This window comes from Gallus gallus, chromosome 2, assembly GCF_016699485.2.
Source record: "Gallus gallus isolate bGalGal1 chromosome 2, bGalGal1.mat.broiler.GRCg7b, whole genome shotgun sequence".
NCBI lineage: Eukaryota > Metazoa > Chordata > Aves > Galliformes > Phasianidae > Gallus > Gallus gallus.
Genome location: NC_052533.1, coordinates 106578132 through 106596746, shown reverse-complemented (window position 1 = coordinate 106596746; position 18615 = coordinate 106578132). Strand labels below are relative to the sequence as shown.

Below are 18615 nucleotides of genomic sequence, written 5' to 3'. Positions count from 1 at the left end.
GCGAACAAGCCCTGCTCTCAGTCTCTCCTCATACATTACATCTCTGGTCACCATCCGCCTTGGTAGACCTTTACTCGACTTGCTTCAGCATGACAATGTCTTTCCAGTACTGAGGACCCCAAGCTGGACGTAGGACTCAAGATGTGGTCTTACAAGCACCAAGCAGAAGGGAAGGATCGGTCTGTCTGACCTTCTAGACATACATATTCCTGCTACCATAGCCCAAAGTGGGTTTGGCCTTCTTTGCTGAAAGGGGACACTGCTGGCTAACATTCAGACAGTTAACTACCAGACTCCCAGGGAATTTTCTGCAAAGCTGCTTTCTAGCCAGTGAGCTCCCCACATCCACTGAATTGTGTCAAATGGAACTGGACACAATACTCTGTACAATGCCCACCATGCTCTGAGCACAGTGGGATCATACCTCTATTTTTTCTTGTATTGCCTCATAGATGAGGTACAGGATCTGATTTACATTTTTGCTGTAGAAGCTTTCTCATGTTCAGTTTGTTGTCCACCACCATGGTCCTTTTCAGCAAGGCTGTTCTCCAGCACACCAATTCTAGCCTTTACTGGTCTCTTTGATTATGTTGTCCCAGGGCTGGAGAACCTGCTCTGTGAGAGAAGACTGAAGGAGTTGGTTCTTTTCAGCCAGGAGAGAAGGCGAGGAGAGGACTACATCACAATTTTTCCAGTACTTGGAAGGTGGCTACAAAGTGTCAGAAGGCTCTGTCTTCACAAGGAGTCATCAGAGAGGACAATGGGGAGTAGGTACAAGTTGCACCAGGATGAAGGCTTCATCTTGGTACCAGGAAGATTTTTTTGTAAGGAGAACAAGCAATCACTGGACCAGCCTCCGTGGGGATATGGCTGAGTCCATGGCAGGGTCTTGAAAACTGGCAGTTTTCAAGATGTGACAGAATAGCAAGCTAGATTATCTCACTCAGGCTCCCTTTTCCACAGAAGGTTGGACCTGATATTCTTCTGAGATCCCTTCTAATCTGTGTCGTTCTAGGATTCTGTGCTATTGCATAGGTTACTGTGTTCCAGATGAAGGAATTTGCTCTTGCCTTCATGGAGTTTCATAAGGTCCCCGTTTGTACACTTCTCTGCTGTCTCAATCCTTCTGAATAGCATCTCACCTTGCTGGTGTATCAACCCAGCTGATTCAAACACGCTGAAAACACTTTGTCCCACCATCCAGATCTTTAATAGAAACCTTCAGCAATAACAGCTTCGGTATCAACACCTGAGTAGCATCACATAGTAACTGGCCACCAAGTGGATTTTTGTACCTTTGATAAAAACAATTTGGGCCATACAATCCAGGCAAATTTCCACCCAACTTGTTGTTGTTCTTCATCCACCTGAATCTGTCTCTAAAATTTGTGTGTTCACTATGGCAGGCTTTGTCAGAAGCCTTGCTAAGTAATGTGAGCAACATTCACTGATCTCTCCTTATGCACTGAACAAGCTATCTGATCAAAGAAGGCTAGCCAGGAATTACCCTTGCTCATTCTTAGCAGCCTTTGCCACACATGTTCAACTTCCTGAAGATTGGAATGAGCCATTCTTGCTCAACAAGGAGGACAGAACAGCTTCCCTGGGCATTTTTTACACCAGGCTGGCTGATGAGTGTCTCTGTCTCTGAAAGAATAAGGTCTCCAATAGCTGTAACACTCCTCCTCATCTTCACATACACATTTGGAGAGGCTTCAGCTGGCTCTGATGTCTGCCCTGACAATCCTGCTCACCTCCTTTCAGGATACTTTGCCTGTCCTTCTCTGCAAGCTGAGAATCTTCCTTCTATTGCCAGCAAATTTCCATGTTTCTCAATCTCTGCAGTTTCTATTCACAGGTTACTTGATTATAATCTCTATCTGCCATTCCTCCATATTATGGGGTTCGGGTTCTTGCTTTTGCAAAGTCCCTATTATCTCTTGTTTGATCGGTATCATGCTGCACAGATTCCTTGGAGCTTTTTTCCTTGGCAACTCACTGCCCTGGACAGAGTGCACATCCCATGGGCAAGGCCACAGCCCTCTGCAACATCAGTCTTAGGGACAGGCTCTGTGCACTCCCTGAAGCAGCTGAAGATTCAAGGTCTCTGAGGTGCGAGAAACAGCTGCTGCTGACCATGCCCTGTGGTACATCAGTACCATCACACTCCCATATCATTCTGAGCTGATTTTCTGTGCCCCATTTCCCCCTCTTGTATTAATTGCTATGACAATTACCAGTCTGTTTCAGCTGCTCCTGTTTCCTGGACTCTGGGAGCTGTGCTCTTGTCTAGTAATTCTACAGTTGCTTCTCAAACACTAATGAAACACTTGTTTGACACTGCTTGATCAAGTTAGCTGAAGTCAAAATGCATAGGTAGTTCATAATAAGAGTTCATAAGGAAGTAGTGAAGAGAAGCTTATCTGTAAGAGCTGACAATCACCTCCAGGGGCTGGCTGTAAATTACAGCAGTGAGCCACCGGAAGTCCCGGGAGCAGCAGCTCCCAGATGTTTACTGAAGCTTCCTGAAGAGGAAGCCTGGAAGCTGCCACAACTGCTAGGTCTCATACTGGTTGCAACTGCTGAAGACTTAAAACAGTGATAAATTGTACTGCAAAAGAACAGCAGGACTTCTGAGCTGCTGCACCACCCACAGAGCAAGCCCATACAGCACATGAAAGAGGCTTCATTAACTCTGTTGCACAGTGAAAAAGGGAAAGGAGGCAGAAGAATGTTGCCAGAAAATCACTGTGGGCCATGTTTAGTTCAGAAGTCTGAGCAAGACACCTATTCCACACGGTCCAGCGAGAAAGCAATCCTGATGCAGCCACAGCTTCCTGCCATGCTCCTGCACTGGCCAATGAGGAGAATCTCCAGCCTTCCCTACCACCCACAGCAGGGGCCTATGCTACCACAGCTGTGCCAGGGACATGCATCACCCTGAAGTTATGCCAGCAACAGTTGTACCTCAATGGAGCAGTTGCCATTTTCAGTGGAAATCTCTCTTTCTCCCAGTTTCCACTGGGCTTACCAGGTGGGCTTGAAAGAGCTCCATGCTCTTCCTAGCTTTTTCACTCAAGCCTAAGGTTGTGTCCCTACCCTCACATGATTTCACTGCAGTTTTCCAGTTGCCACTGTTAAAACCAATCACAACTACATTTATAAAATTAAGTCTACAGACATCTCCCACCTTCCCCCCAATAAAAATAAACAAATAAAAAAGAACATACTGTTAAGTGCTATTAGAGTTGAAACTTAAAAAGATAAATGTATTTCAGATAAAAGGGTTGAACTGCAGCAATACGTAACCATTGAAATGAAAAAAAAAAAAAGCAGCACACCAGTGCTGCTGAGCAAAGTTCACTACTGCACAGTTTAAAAATACTGTTTACATTTTATTAGAATTATGGATTCTTTTCAGTTCAGAGATCTTTAAATATTGAATAAGTTACATAACGCTGAGCCACTAGACTGTAATATAAGATTACTTTATTAAATATATATGTTTCTCCTTGAAAGGAAAGCTTTAAAACAAATTGCTATGCAGAACTTAAAATTTATTTTTCTTTCTTTACTTTCACTTGCAAGAATCTTATTAAGCCTAAGTTACCCTAATTAAATTGTTTTATTAACTTTGGCCAGTCTTAGAAATCGACATGTGCCAACATGCCGGCCTGTTGGAGCTTGGTATATTATGGCATTTCAGCCACACCATCCATCTGCCTGAGTAATCACTTTCCGAATCAGTAAGAACATTTTTATTTATTACAGGTTCTTTTTTTTTTTTTTTTTTTTTTCCTGAAAAGAATATATGTATACCAATGCCACCAAAGCTGAATTATATTTTAACATCAGCATTTTACTGTTTCTATTTGGTAGGAAGTGATTTCCAGGGTCTTGCTTACCACATACCACTACTGCATATGAGCTCACCCAGTCAGTTAAAAATTTTGACTGCTGCTAACAGTAAGGCACAGATTCCTTGAACATGATGAAGTTGCATACATTTCTTTTTATTTTTTTCTCTTTTCTTTTCCTTCCTTTTCTTCATTTTTTTTCTATTCTTTTTCCTTTCTCTCCTTTTCTTCTTGCTTCTCTCCTTTTCTCCTTATTCCCTTCTTTCTGTAACTCTCTGCTTCATTATTGCACTCTCCTCAATCTTCTCTTCCCTTTTTCGCTGTTCTCTTCTTTCTGTCTCCTCTCCCTTCTGTCTTCCTTTTCTTCCTTGTTCTCTCCTTTAATCCCTTCTTCCACCTTACTTTGTCTTCTAATTGGTCCACTCTCTTTTCCTTCTCTGTATGCTCTCTTCTTTCTTCCTTCCTCTTTCAGTTCACTTCTCTATCCTTTTTCTTTTTCGCCCTCTTTCATCTCTTTCCTTTTTTTTCTCCTTTCTCTTCTTCTCCCTTGCTTTCTCTCTCTTTCCACTTGTGATGATTAGCCTTGTCCAGCAGACAAGCGCGCACCCAGCCACTCACTCACTCTCTCAGCAGGAAACAGAAGAGAGGATGAAAAACTCACAGGTAAAGACAGGGAGATCACTTACCAGTTACCATCACAGGCAAAACAGATTTGACTTCAACTTAATTTATTGCACATTAAAATAGATTTGGGTAGCATGAACCAAAGACTTAAAATGGGGGGGGGGGGGGGAAGCCAACAAAGATCAATGAGGACACCTCTGCAGACATCCACTACCAAAACCCTGCAGTGGACATCTTTTCTTTCCCTCTTTTCTTTTTTTTTTTTTTTTGCTTCTCTTTCGCTTTTTCCTTTCTCTCTCTCTCCCTTTCCCCCCTTTTCTTTCAGCTCTTCTCTTCACCCTTTCCCTCTCCTTCATCTCCTTCTCCTCTTCTCTCCTGCCTTCCTCTCCCATTCTATAGTATCCTAATGCAAAATAATTATACCTTTTATAAGAGAAACATAACATAATAAATCTTTTAGAGAAATAAAAACAACTGAAACACTAATTTTCATTTTATTTTTGTTTACTTCTACTCAAAATAAAGAAAGGGGAGCACTTCTTCTCACAACCCAAACTTCAGGGAAACCCCCCCAGGTTTTTCTTTTTTTTTTTTTTTCCTATTTACTTTTACTTTCCTATTTACTTTTAGTTGAGCATGACTTTTTAGAGACACAGAATTCAGAACTTTGGAAATAAATGTCAAAGCAGGGGGTAATTATGCAGACGTACCATACTTATTTTAAGGATCCAAAAGAATTGTTTTCAGCCCAAGAAAAAAGAGAAGTTAGAATGAATAAGAACAATCTATTTTTATATCTTTAGCTTGCACCCTACTGACCAAAAAAAAGGAAAAAAAGAAAAAAAAATTGAAAGTGATTTTCTAAAGTCTGTTGTAAAACATAAAATAACAGATTAAAATAAACATTCATTCCCTTTCAGAACTTTTATCAATGTTTTTGTACTTAAGGAACAATTAAGCACGTATGTTTCAATCAACCTCCAAGAGAGGCGGAAAAAAACCAAACTGATATAAAGAATGAGGAGAAAGGGAATAAACATAAACAAATAAAGATTACTTCCAAAAGCAAGTTGTCATTTTCTAGCAATACTTCCTGCTTCAAAGATAATACCTATAAGCAAAAAGATATTACATCAAAATAAATGCAACTGCTATAATTCTGCAGCCTAATAACTGTCAAGTATTTCTTTCAAACACTTTTGTTAAGAGCTCATATCTGTCTGCAAATCCTGAAATATAGAAATGGCAATCGCAGTACATCCTGTATCTTTAAAAAATATAGCAATATAACATTTACTGTATTGGTTCAAATTAAAATATTTGGGTGGATGTAAAACATTTAAGTTATGCTTGTGCGCACGGGGGAGTTTCATTTGGCAAAACAGCAGAGCAAAATGTTTTTTCTTTCCCTCAAAGCACTGAGCAGATACTTTTATTTTTGTGTTATAACTTAACCCAGCTGTCGTTGCAATTCAGCCTAGTGGAAGATATTATTATTATTATTATTTTTAACTCAAATCATTTCATTAAGTCTGGAAATGACATAATTAAACTTCTATTTATCATATAGCTAAAAAGCAATCTCATTTCAAGGTGTCACAGAAAATGTTTTCAAGTTATAACAATAGTAAACATTAAATAACTTGTAACAGTAAAACATTGATAACTAAAATGAACACGTAAAAGTTTTAGACTGGCCATACTCGATAGGCACAGCATTCCACCAGAAAGAAGCTCGATTCTGCTGATGTCATTAACAATTTTCCTTTGAACGTAGGGGCTGAGATATACGTACAAAGAAAGAGTCAAAAAAAATGCAACATAATGTAGCATCACATGAAAAATTCAGTCTTCACCAGGAATCATTAAGTTTTCTATCAGTCATCCTGGTCACTGTGTGTAAATATTTTTAATGAAGAATTAAATGATACCTTAAATTGACAGTATCAACCATGTCATCAATTAAAACTCCTACCTTGTTAGTCTTTGTACTCATACAAATAGCTTTTTTCTTAATGCTTCTGCAATAATCCATTTAAGCTGTACACCCAGTAGGTGCAAGCTCAAAGAATTGATTGGCAATGCTCAGTTACACCCACTGTGGTGTCAAAAGTGAAAAAAAAAAAGAGAAAATCTTCCAGCCACAGCCTGTCACCAAGTTTGTAACCTCCACACAGAGCGTGAGTGTCCAAATTTGCCTGGGCCACAGTGAGTGAAGATGAATTGTCTCGGGCCACATATAAAATATATAAAATATTTTATGTAACAAGACTCCTTTTCTTTTTTTGTATTTTTGACTGAAAAAAAAAAAAAAAAAGAGGGTAACAAAACCATAAAACCATTGAGTGGGATATTTGTCCTTGTTTTTGTGAAACTAATGCATTGGTCCCTGGTTTAATGGAAGTGGTTGCAATTCTTAGTGAGGTCGCAAAGTGCCTGTCAGAGGTTTTGATCTAATTTTATTTTTCCTATGCTTCATCCTTGAACACAGCTGTTCACAAAGGGACATACTGCTAAAAAACAATGACATGAATAAGGCATGACTGTGAAGAGAGGGATATTTCTCTCTGCTAAGACATGGTTTATAAAAGTCTAGTAAGGAGATACAATCAATTTTATTTATTTATTTTTAGTTGAATGTCTAATTGCAACTGTATACAATCCATTTGAAAATCCTCAGGTACTATATTTATGTTGACTGAAAGTGGAGTTGCAAATACACAAAAAAATGATGTCTTTCAGAAATCTTGCCATCTTGCGTATTTTTCGCTGTTTACAGGATTGTGTTTAGCAAATTTATCAGAATACATTTTCATACTTCCTATGCCACAGCTGTTAAAAAACTACTTACACATTGACTGTGCAGACCATAACTGTTGTGGTCATTTTTCTGAGCTGAGGTGCAAAATAAAATGAAAACAAAATAGATTGGGTAAAAAGACCTTTGTGCTCTTTTTTTTATTATTATTTTTTTAGCTATGGAGAACTAACAGCAAAACAATTCTTATTCATGTTTTGAGCTCTTTCCCACACAGTCTTTACTAACAGAACAACTGAGCATAGGATATAAATGAATACAGTTCTGTGATTTACAAGTTTATATGCATGTATGTAAACATGTGCATGTACAAGCACGTGTCTGTAAGTACATTTACACACAGAAGCAGACAAACAGTTTCATACATCCAGTATTTTTCTTTTATTTATATTTTTTCTTGATAGATACATTTTGCTTGTTAGTACTTTATGACACTGTAAATATTTGCCAGTCATATAATTACTGGATTTAGCACACAGCCATCATAAAACAGTCTGCCTCGCTGACAAATTATATGAATTACAAACAGAATATGGGAATTTTCCGTACTCCTGAAAGAAAATCATATCTTGCTTAAAACATATTTTTCCTTTGGATAATGCTAGGGTAAATAAGCCAAAGAAGTTTAAGCACTTTTCATAATAATTCTGTTTTGAAATGAAGACTGTGCATGTCATTTAATTTCATAGTAATTAAGAAGACTAGCTATGAAACTCAAATTTAAATGGAATTGCTATCAACCAACCTTACACAGGGAAAAAAAAAAAATCACGTCTGTAACAGATTTGCTGAACAAATATACCTGATGGTTGCTATAGTCCTTTTGGACAGTGGAATTCAGAGCCTTTTTTTAGCCTTCACTCTATGAAAAGGTTATAAAATTTTAAATGAGATGTGCTAGTGCATGACTGAGAGAACTAGTACATTTTTCAGCTCAGGCAATATGAAGAAAAAGAAAGAGACAAAATATTTCCATATTTTTTCCCCTTCAGTTAATAAATGTTTTAATTATACATAGACTGAACAATGTGCCTATATCTTTATAGAAATATAAAGACATTCATAGAAAGCTTATCCAGAAAATAAATTATTACTAGAAAATAATGGTTTCATAGAAAGCTTGACAATGTTTTCTTCCTCCACATTCAAGTGAAATGCATTTAATTCAGTCTGCCAGAAATGGCTATGCTTCTGCTCTGTGAAAAATACGCTTATAATGAAAATAAATACTGGACAATTTACTGAATACTTAGCAGAAAATCTGTAATGAATTGACTGTGTTGTAGTTCAGTTTATGTTTGGGTTGGTTTTTGTTTTTTATGTTTTGTTTTTGTTTTTTAGTTTCTGTGAAATACTAGAAATAGTGAAATGGCATAAAAAACAGATTATACCATTTTGTGGGATGTTGTGCATGTCCCTTAAGACACAGCGCTTAGAAATAAAGACAACAGAAGTCAGCTGTGGAATAAATGAAATTCAAAGCAGTAATAAACAGTATGTTTAAATACTAAGTCTTCAATGCAAAAGTGGAAAGCAGAAACCAAAACAGAAATGTCAAACATATCCAACCACAACAAAGAAATTTCAATTGGTAACTAATAAGTTGAAACCCAGAATGATTCATTCTATACTTGCAAGAAGAATCAGCTTCCTAGGTTACTCGAATTTTTCTTGCAGGTTCAAGACTTCAACAGCTTAAACTCCTTTTGTAAAGAATATTTTACCACAGAGTTCATTCAAAAGATGACTTCTTTGAGCTAGTGTACATAGCATTCTGTGTTTCAAACTTTGATATATATATATATATATGGCTACTACTGCCAGGCTTATGTGTTGAGTCTCTTTTGCCCAAACATTTCCTAAAGGAAAAACAGAAGATTACTCTTGCCTTTTCTAAGCACAAGAGAGCCAAACAGGCTTGATAACTAGGGAACAATAGCTCTTGCAATGTGCTTCTAACTAACATGGACCGATATTAAGCCTTCTTGCAGGTCTTGTTTCAGGCTTTTACTTAAAAATGCTACTTTATCACCTGTATGACAGATCTTCATTTCAGATCAATGATAGAAAAATAACATGTTCTGTCTAATCTCACTTTCACAAATCACTTTTAGAAAGTTTTGGCTCTGGACAGTAGGAGATGCACGTTTCCAGTGGACTGCAAATTCTTCTATGCCCTCGCTCCTCTCAAGTAGAAAGATGCTGGCAAAGCAGGCTGGTAAGGTTATTAAAACCAAAGATCTTACACAGCTATCTATCCATCTTCTACATAGTCATGCTTCAGTTTATACAACCATAGGCAAAGTTTGAAACACCAAATAACTTGCATTGCAGAGAGGATGGATTAATGATCTAGTGAAACTTTTCTAGTTTATAGCTTCTCTAAGTATCTGGTTATTTTCAACATGTCTGTATCTCTTGGATATCCTTATGCAATTTCTCTTTCTGAACAAGAGAAGCAAAATTAAATGCAGAACAACTCTCTAATATATAGAAACACTGCAGAAAGTACATCTGCTGCATACTTAAATAGTGCTAAAAGAAAAGTTACGTTTTCTAGGAAAAATGGGTGAAACCGGCCTTGACACAATATACACTTTAGGGTAATTTTATGCATACAGTAACACCAATTTGTAACTCAGGTTTCTCTTTTCATCATCCTGAACTACATTATCACTTTTCAGTCCCTTTCAACAGTAGTCTACATTGAGAGGCATGGCATCAGGAAAAGAAAATACAAATTCAATTCTTGTATTAAACATAAAAATATATTGAGAAGGTATTTATTATAAAGCAATAAAATGAGCACTGAATTTTGTAAAAAAAAAATGTACACCACTTACTTTTCACAGCTGATGCTCACCTACTTCAAAATGAAATGTCCGCTAATGGGAAGCATTGCCTTTTATTGCACAGAAAAAACTTAGTACATCAGTCTCTGCATTGCTATCCATTATTTGTTACAATTAAGTAGTTGAATTTCCTCTTCTATTAAAAATAATGATTATCTTTAATATGGCTTTAATATATTTTATGTAGGTCTTAATTTCAGCAAAGTAGACTGTGATAAAGGGGAGTTGGACGTGCATTCAAAAGATAAAATATTTTTGCAGTACAGACTGTTAAAAGCTGAAGCATGTTTATCACATCACAAAATTTAACCACCATCATTTTTCCTATTACAGTAAAAGAGATTAACTTTAAGATGTCAATGCTTCCACTGAATTATTAGACTTTAATATTTAATGATCATATGAGCCACTCTCCCTTACCAATAAAACATCAAACAAATAAAAGAGCTTTATGCACCACACCAGCATAATGAACACTCTTCGAGAAAATACAGATTACGTTTGGGTGGAAGGAGCAGAACTGGATTCCTATTTTCCCAATCTTTACAGACAAATTCTGGAGAGCTGCTAATAGATTTAAAACAAACCACTTTATTGCCAATCTTTAAAAAAAAAATAAAAAATCAAGCAGCAGTATTTCCTATCACTTCCATGGAAGAAGGTTACAATGCGTGTTTTAGCACCCAGACAGAATATTGTACCAGGGCTCACCTGCTGAAAACTGAAGTGCTGAATACTATATGAGCATAAATATATATGGAAATGTAACAATAATGTAATATATATATACTTTTTTTTTTTTTTAAGAGAAAATAAAAGAAAGAATCAGCTGTTCTGAAATACCATCTCAACCAAGCATTCAAGCACCAACTTCAACACCATGACAAATCAGAGATAGAGTATAAATGGGGTGCCAAATGAACCTTTCTAAACTGTTCTTAAATAATATGTTGAAGGTCCCAGACATAACAGAATCAGAGAACTGGGCTTTTATTTTCTCAACATTAGTGCTGGAATCAAGCTAAACAAGAAAGCTTGGTTGGTCCTGAGCCAGACTACGAGTTAAATACTAACATCTGCGATGTCAAAACTTTAGTCTGTAAAAATTTCAGGCACATAGGATGGTCAAATGAGACCATCATACGTGAGAAGGGAAAACAGATGACAGCAGACTGGGGTAATTGGAGACCATGGGACTGGTGACCTAGATTTGGGAAAGAGGGAAGGATTCCTGCAGCAGAAACTCTTGGGACAAGAGACTGCACGTAGACACGAACTAGTAGAGATAGTACACTGGGAACACCAGTTTACTGTGTAGAATATCAGAAGTAGGAGGGCAGAAGACCACATATATTTTTAGCTCCTTATTTCACTTTGAAAGAATTTTCTTTACTTCTGTATTCTCCCTTCTTATATACGCTCCATTAATATACCTAACAGAAAGAACAGTATCCTCCAAAGTATTCTGAGTCATACTCAAAGTATTCTTATTTCCACTGTGCTATTTAACAAATGAAATTATTTCCAAAATTAAATCCACGCCTCAATTAGTTTAACAAAGGCATTTGTATTTGACACAAGTATGATTTTTAGTCTGCCTGTAACATCTAGGGTACACATTACTACAAGCATTATTGAAACAAACAAACAAAAAACACAGAACCAACACAGGTAATCTCATCAAATGTGCTAACATGAGGGCTGATTTTACTGGACTGTTTATTGAAGGCTCCAGATAGAGACCCCTCATTGTCCCGTGAAAGGAAGAGGAATGGCATTAAAACAAAAACAAACCACACAATTTCTAAAACTTGAAATACGGAGCAAATATGAAGCTAATGTTGGTTCAGACAAAAATGCACCTCAATGTAGCAATTTACGTTATACTGAAATATATATATATACGTACATTAATATAGTTAAACATAAATATATACACAAAGGACCATCACTAACAAACAACAATCATGTCATCTACGCAATCAGCTGATGAAAAATATTTGAGAATTTGTGATTTTGAATCCATTTCATTGGCCTCAAATGACAGTTTTCCAAACCAATACAAAAACAAGATTACCACTGTAGAGACATAAACAAGCTAGGTTTAAATTCACCGTAGGGTAATCATAATGCAGCATCAGGTAATCAGGAATTACCAGATCTACCCACAGGACTGCTTTTAGGTCTGAGGTACTACCATAGCTGTTTTAAGGCTACATCGCTATCAAAACCTTAGATTATCACAAAAGTGATTTAGGTGTGATTATAGAAGTTACAGTTCCATGTCTGGAATGCATCAGGGAGGAATCCCATCTGATTTTACCAGGTTAGGCATAACCTGGGAGCAGCAAGACAAGAAGAAGCAAGCCTGAGATTGTTACGTGGTGAAACGTAGTTATCACAACTGCCTACTAAACTAGGTGGCTCACTGCTATACCAGGACAAAAATGTTTCAAAAGAGATGTCTGAAGTGAAAAACAGGTAGAACTGAAAGATCGTTTCTTTCACTGCTCTGCAGACAAAAGTCAAGTGTATAGAGGCATACAGAAAAACTTCATAATGCCAGGCAAAAGGATGTGAATGGCTGTCTTGCTCTTTTCCCATCAAAGTTTCTTTTCTGTCCGTTCCTGAGAATAACTACCTTCAAGACAAACCACCACTCTCCTTCAGCTGAAAGTCTCCCAAGTAAATTCTATCAGACATACACAACCACAGAAGCCTTTTAACTGTCTGTGCTCGTCCTTTAATGATCAAAGTCTTGAGACGAAAAAACTGTGGTTCTTTCAATGAAATTTTTAAGAGCCTGTGGTTATTAGAGAGCACTTGATTTTTTTTTCTTCTAAGTGAAAGATAAAAACAATGACTTGTTAATAATTACAGATCACAATGACAACTTGGAATTACTTCACAAAGAAAGGAAATAAAAATTTCTGTCTACATGCATACGCAATAGAACAAGGAACTGAAGGCAAATAGCAGAAGAGTACAGCCAGCTCATTTAGCCTATTTACAGAAACTGTAACATTCAGAAAGGGTTTTATTTTTAAGTCAATAGCTCTAAGGATGAGGTATTCAAAGGCTTAAAGAGACACTGTGAAAAAGATCAAAGGATTCAAAGGTAAGGGTAATATTTTCAGGAGTATGATCTCACTTCAGAGCTACAGACAGACTGTAGATCGTCTGTTGTACTCCACTGATGACTCTGCTCAGCAGTTCAAAGTATCTAACCCACCAGTTTAATATTTCTGCACAAAGAGTGAAAAGCTAATAAGATTATCTTGAGATTTATTAGGGTCGTACTTTGCTGCTTTCCTAAGCTCAGAAGACTTAATGTATTATGATATAATTCATGATAGATATTATCAACAACGTGAAGAAGAAACAGCATTATTGCCAGTGGCAAACAACTCTTTTCACTCTTCAGAAAGTCTACTGTCACAACAATAAATCAATAGATAGCTTAATCTTGCCTAGAAAAATACAAAATATGCAGAGAAAAGAAAATTAGGACTAATGCTGTAATTCTTATAGTTGAAATGAAGATCAAAAAGAAATGCCAAAAGAAGAGAAGAAGTTCAGGATTCCTACTAGTAAATGAAAAATGGGCCAAAGAAGAGGGATTTTTAACCCCTTCTTGGCACTTCTACATGGCACTAAGGGATGCAGTTTACTGATGGGTCTCTGTAGGTCACGTTGATAGTTGGACTTCTATGATCTTGAAGGTCTTTTCTAACCTAGATGTTCTATGCCACTATTTAAATGACTTGACAAGACAGGGGTCAGTTATCCCAGCTGAACAGCAAAATTATTATGAAATTATCCCACTCTATGGTTCACATTCTTGAGTTTAATGGAGGAAGAAAATGAATAGCTAGCATAGCTGTGGGCTAGAGTTACACTCCAAAAATTAAACATTGCTTGTTCCATTTTGAAAGTTTATTGGCTTTTAACTTGTACTGAAAATCTTTTCCAGACATGAAAGTGGACAAGTCAATTTCCCAGCGTTACCAAGCAAGGGGGAAAAGAAACTACAGAAGAGCCAACACATCATCTATGGCTATTAGCATCACACATTTATCAGAATTTGGCTGGATATTTTCCTCTGGGACTCACGCAATATATATTGCCTTAGTACTGCAAATCAAATTGAAAAAAATAATATAAAAACAAGTATCAAGGGAAACACTAGTTCATTTCCCTCATTCAAGGCAGGACCAATTGATTCTACAAAATTTTCTGACAGATAAGTAACTAAATTGATTTTAGAGAGATCTGCAGATCTGTCACATCTTTCTCACAGTTTATGACAGAACTCAGTTATACCTATTAGAAAAAAATCTTCTTACCATCTAACCTCAGTCTTTCCTTGCTACAATTTAAATACCTTATTTCTTGTCCCGTCCGTATTAGACAGGCAGAGTAATTTATTCCCTTACTTTTTCCCTATCTTTAATGTATCCAAAGACTTACTGTGTCTCAACTCAGTCTTTTCCTCCCTAATCCAAACACCTAATTCATACTAGCTTCCGTCCTATTTTTACCTCTCTGATAATTCTAAAATGTCTTCTGTTGGCCCTAGCCTCCCTGAAGTGTATTACCCTGAAGAGAAGGGACTAGATTATTTCTCATGCTCCTACAGGTGATTTCAGGGTAATGCCAAGATAAGGGAAAAAAAACAAAGATGGTATTAGGATCATAATTTTTTAGAAGAAGAAATCAGGAGAACTCGAGAGAGAGAAGCTTTTTTTTCTGGAAGAATCAGCAATTTTTTTTAAAGCACATGACCTATTTAAATACACTGTTATGACTCTGCAGGCATCCCTTGGAGGGGGGGGATGATAAAATAAAATGGCACAGGCACAGCGAAGCATCTGGCAAGTTCCTGGACTGTGTTAAGGACAAAAATCCTTAAATAGAAGATTTAAAAAGCAGTTAGGAAGGAAGGCAGCAGTAGGTTTGATTCAAACCAGTGGGGAAGATGGAGCCTTCACGAAGGAATGATTGTTTAATTTTAGGAAAATAACGAAGAACACAAAGCGAAGAAAATGAGGTTCAAAAAATTAAACTTCAGGCAACTCAGAGAACTGATGTGTGAGACCTCTTGCAAAACCCTTTTCCACTCATGAGGCAAAAGGACATTTCTGTAAGTGCAAAAATCAACAGGACTGGCTTGCTCTTCAGTGAAGAGAGCGACATCATACACTTATCCCTGAAACATAGGAGCATCAGTGTCTTTTCTTTGTTGGCACATAATTAGAAAGATTTCATGCTTAAACGCCTAAGAAAACCAATACCAAACAGAAAAAAAATGTGGATTAAATAACAAAAATGTTCAATGTTGTTAAGTCTGTTTAAATTCACTGTAAGGTACTGAGAACCGGCTTGATCATCCTCAGAATTATTAATAGCTATTTTTGAGAAATTCTAAGAGGCAGCAGTGATTCCAAAAGACTGGAAAACATTTAGTGACTAGCTTTAAAAATTGGAAAAAAGATGGGGTAGGGAATTAGAGACAACAATTTAATCCCAATTTTCCCAAATATGGAATAAAAATAATCTGGGAGTATTCATCAGATAAGAAATTGAGCAATACATATATCTGTCAAGAATAAATTACTTCAAATCTGGGAGGAATATCCTTTCTGACACAGTACCAGACTGTAGATAGAGAAGCAGAGAGGGTATCCTTTACCTCAAATCCAGTAAGCTTTTTGGCATTGTTTCTCATGGGACTTCCATAAGCAAAGGAGAGAAAAGCTAATGCTACAAAAGGAAACAAGTTCCAATACACAAGCAATGCTAAGCTTGAAAGGGATGCAAGCATGCTAAATGCAAGACTACACAATAAAGCAACCTTAATAAATTTGAGAAAAACCTATGCAGAAAACCTGAAAACAATTTATTAGGACAAAGGAAGAATTCTAAACCTATCCAGTAACATCAAAAATTCTCAAGACAGAGAATCATCATCAAGGTCACAGAACTGCAGAAGAGGAACACTGAGGTTAGAGTTGATCACAGAATCACCAAGGATGGAAAAGACCTCCAAGATCACCTAGTTCAACTGTCCATCTATCATCAATATTTCCCTACTAAACCATGTCCCTCGGTACCAAATCTAAATGGTTTCCTGAACACCTCCAGAAATGAATTCAACCACCTCCCTGGGCAGCCTGTTCCAGCACCTGACCACTCTTTCAGGGAAGAAATTTTTCCTAATATAAAACCCGAATCTCCCCTGGCACAACTTGAGGCCATTCCCTCTCATCCTATTGCCAATTATATGGGAGAAGAGGCTGACCCCCACCTTGCCACAACCTCCCTTCAGGTAGTTATAGAGAGCTATATGATCTCCTTTGAGCCTTCTCTCTTCTCCAGATTGAATAATCCCAGTTCCCTCAACTACTCATCATAAGACTTGTGTTCCAGTTTCCTCAGCAGCTTTGTTGCCCTTCTCTCGACATGCTCCAGGGCCTCAATGTCTTCCTTGTAGTGAAGGGCCCAAGACTGAACACAGTACTCAAGAGCCTCAACAGGCCCAAAGTACAGGGGGATGATCACCTCCTTGCTTCTGTTGGCAACACTATTTCTGATAAAAGCCAGGATGCCATTGGCATTCTTGGCTACCTGAGCACACTGAGTTGAGCATCAACTAACATCCATTTTCTCCACGCATTCTTCCAGCCACTCTGCCCCAAGGCTGTAGCATTGCTTGGGATTGCTGGGGTCAAAGTGCAGGACCTGCCACTTGGTCTTGTTGAACTTCATCCCACTGGCCTCAGCCTAGCTATCCAGCCTGTCCAGATCCCTCTGAAGGGCCTTCATTCCCTAAAGCAGATCGACACTTCATCCCCAGCTGGGTGTCATCTGCAAACTTACTGAGGGTGCACTCAATTCCCTCATACAAGCCATCAATAAAGATAATGGACAGGCTTCAATACTGACCCCTGGGGAACACTATTTGTGACTGGCCACCAGTTGGATTTTATTCCATTCATCACCACTCTCTGGGCCTGGTGATCCAGCCAGCTCTTTACCCAACAAAGAGCGTACCTGTCCAAGGCATGGGCTGCCAGCTTCTCCAGAAGAATGCTGTGGAATTCAGTGTCAAAGGCTTTTTTGAGGTCTAGGTAGACTATGACAACATCCTTTCCCTCATCCACCAGGTGGGTCACTTGATCATAGAAGAAGATAAGGTTGGTCAAATAGGACCTGTCTGTCTTTTGTGATCCCATGCTGGCTGGGCCTGATCTCCCAGTTTTTCCGCACATGCCACGTGATTTCACTCAAGATGACCTGATCCATAACCTTCCCTGGCACCGAAGTCAGGCTGACAGGCCTGTAGATACCAGATACTCTTTACAATCTTTCTCATAGATGGGAGTCACACTGGCAAGCCTCCAAACTTCTGGGACCTCAGCATAGCAAAGTGCAAGGTTGTGCTCTTGGGTCAGAGTAATCCCAGGTATGTATACAGACTGGGAGAAGAACTCCTTGAGAGTAACCCTGCAGAGAAGGATCTGCGAGTCCTGGTGGATGAAAAACTGAACACGAGCCAGCAGTGTGCTCTTGCAGCTTGGAAAGCAAATGATATCCTGGGTTCCATCAGAAGACGGGTGACCTGCAGAGACAGGGAGGTGACTATCCCTCTCTTCTCTGCCCCCATGAGGCCTCATCTGGAGTACTTTGTCCAGGTCTGGGGGCCACAATACAGGAAAGATGTGGAACTGTTGGAGAGGGTCCACAGGAGGGCCACAAAGATGATCAGAGGGCTAGAGCATCCCCCCTGTGGAAACAGGCTGAGGGAGCTTGGTTTGTCCAGCCTGGAAAAAAGAAGGCTGCAAGGAGACCTCACTGCAGTCTTCCAGTATTTCGAAGAGAACTATAAAAGGGTGAGGAATTGACTTTTTACTGATAGTGATAGGACAAGGAAGAATGGTTTTAATCTCAAGGAGGGAAGGTTTAGATTGGATATCAGGGAGAAGTTCTTCACAGAGCGGTGAGGTGCTGGAACAGGCTGCCCAGAGAGGCTGAGGATGCTCCTTTGCTGGAGGATGCTCCTTTGCTGGAGGCATTCGAGACCAGGTTGGATGGAGCCCTGAGCAACTTGGTCTAGCACCAGATCTGGAGGTTGGTGGCTTTGCCTGTGGCAGGGGGTAGGAACTTGATGATCCTTGGGGTCCCTTTCAACCCAAGCTATTCTGTGATTCTATGATCCTCACTTACTCTCCCTTAAGTTGCACAGCCTTAAACCTATCACGGAGGAATACCTGGTGAAGAGAGGTAGATAGGGAGGGGGTCTCCATGCAATGCCAAACTGGGACCTGCTTCCACTCCTCCTCATCTTTTAGGCCCCTTCTCTCTGACCTACAGTGACAGGGCAGGGGTCCACCACTGTTTGGGATAAATCACCCAAGTGCCTTTCTTGCAGGTGCAGCAAGGAGTTACTCTACCAGTCTACCTC

General features: G+C 38.5%; 1 protein-coding gene across 3 annotated transcripts in view; it reads right to left on the bottom strand.

Moving 5' to 3' along the window:
- ASXL3 (additional sex combs like 3, transcriptional regulator) overlaps window positions 1-18615 on the bottom strand; it is a 133030-nt gene that overhangs the window by 84764 nt on the left and 29651 nt on the right. The gene's annotated exons all lie outside the window — the stretch shown is intronic.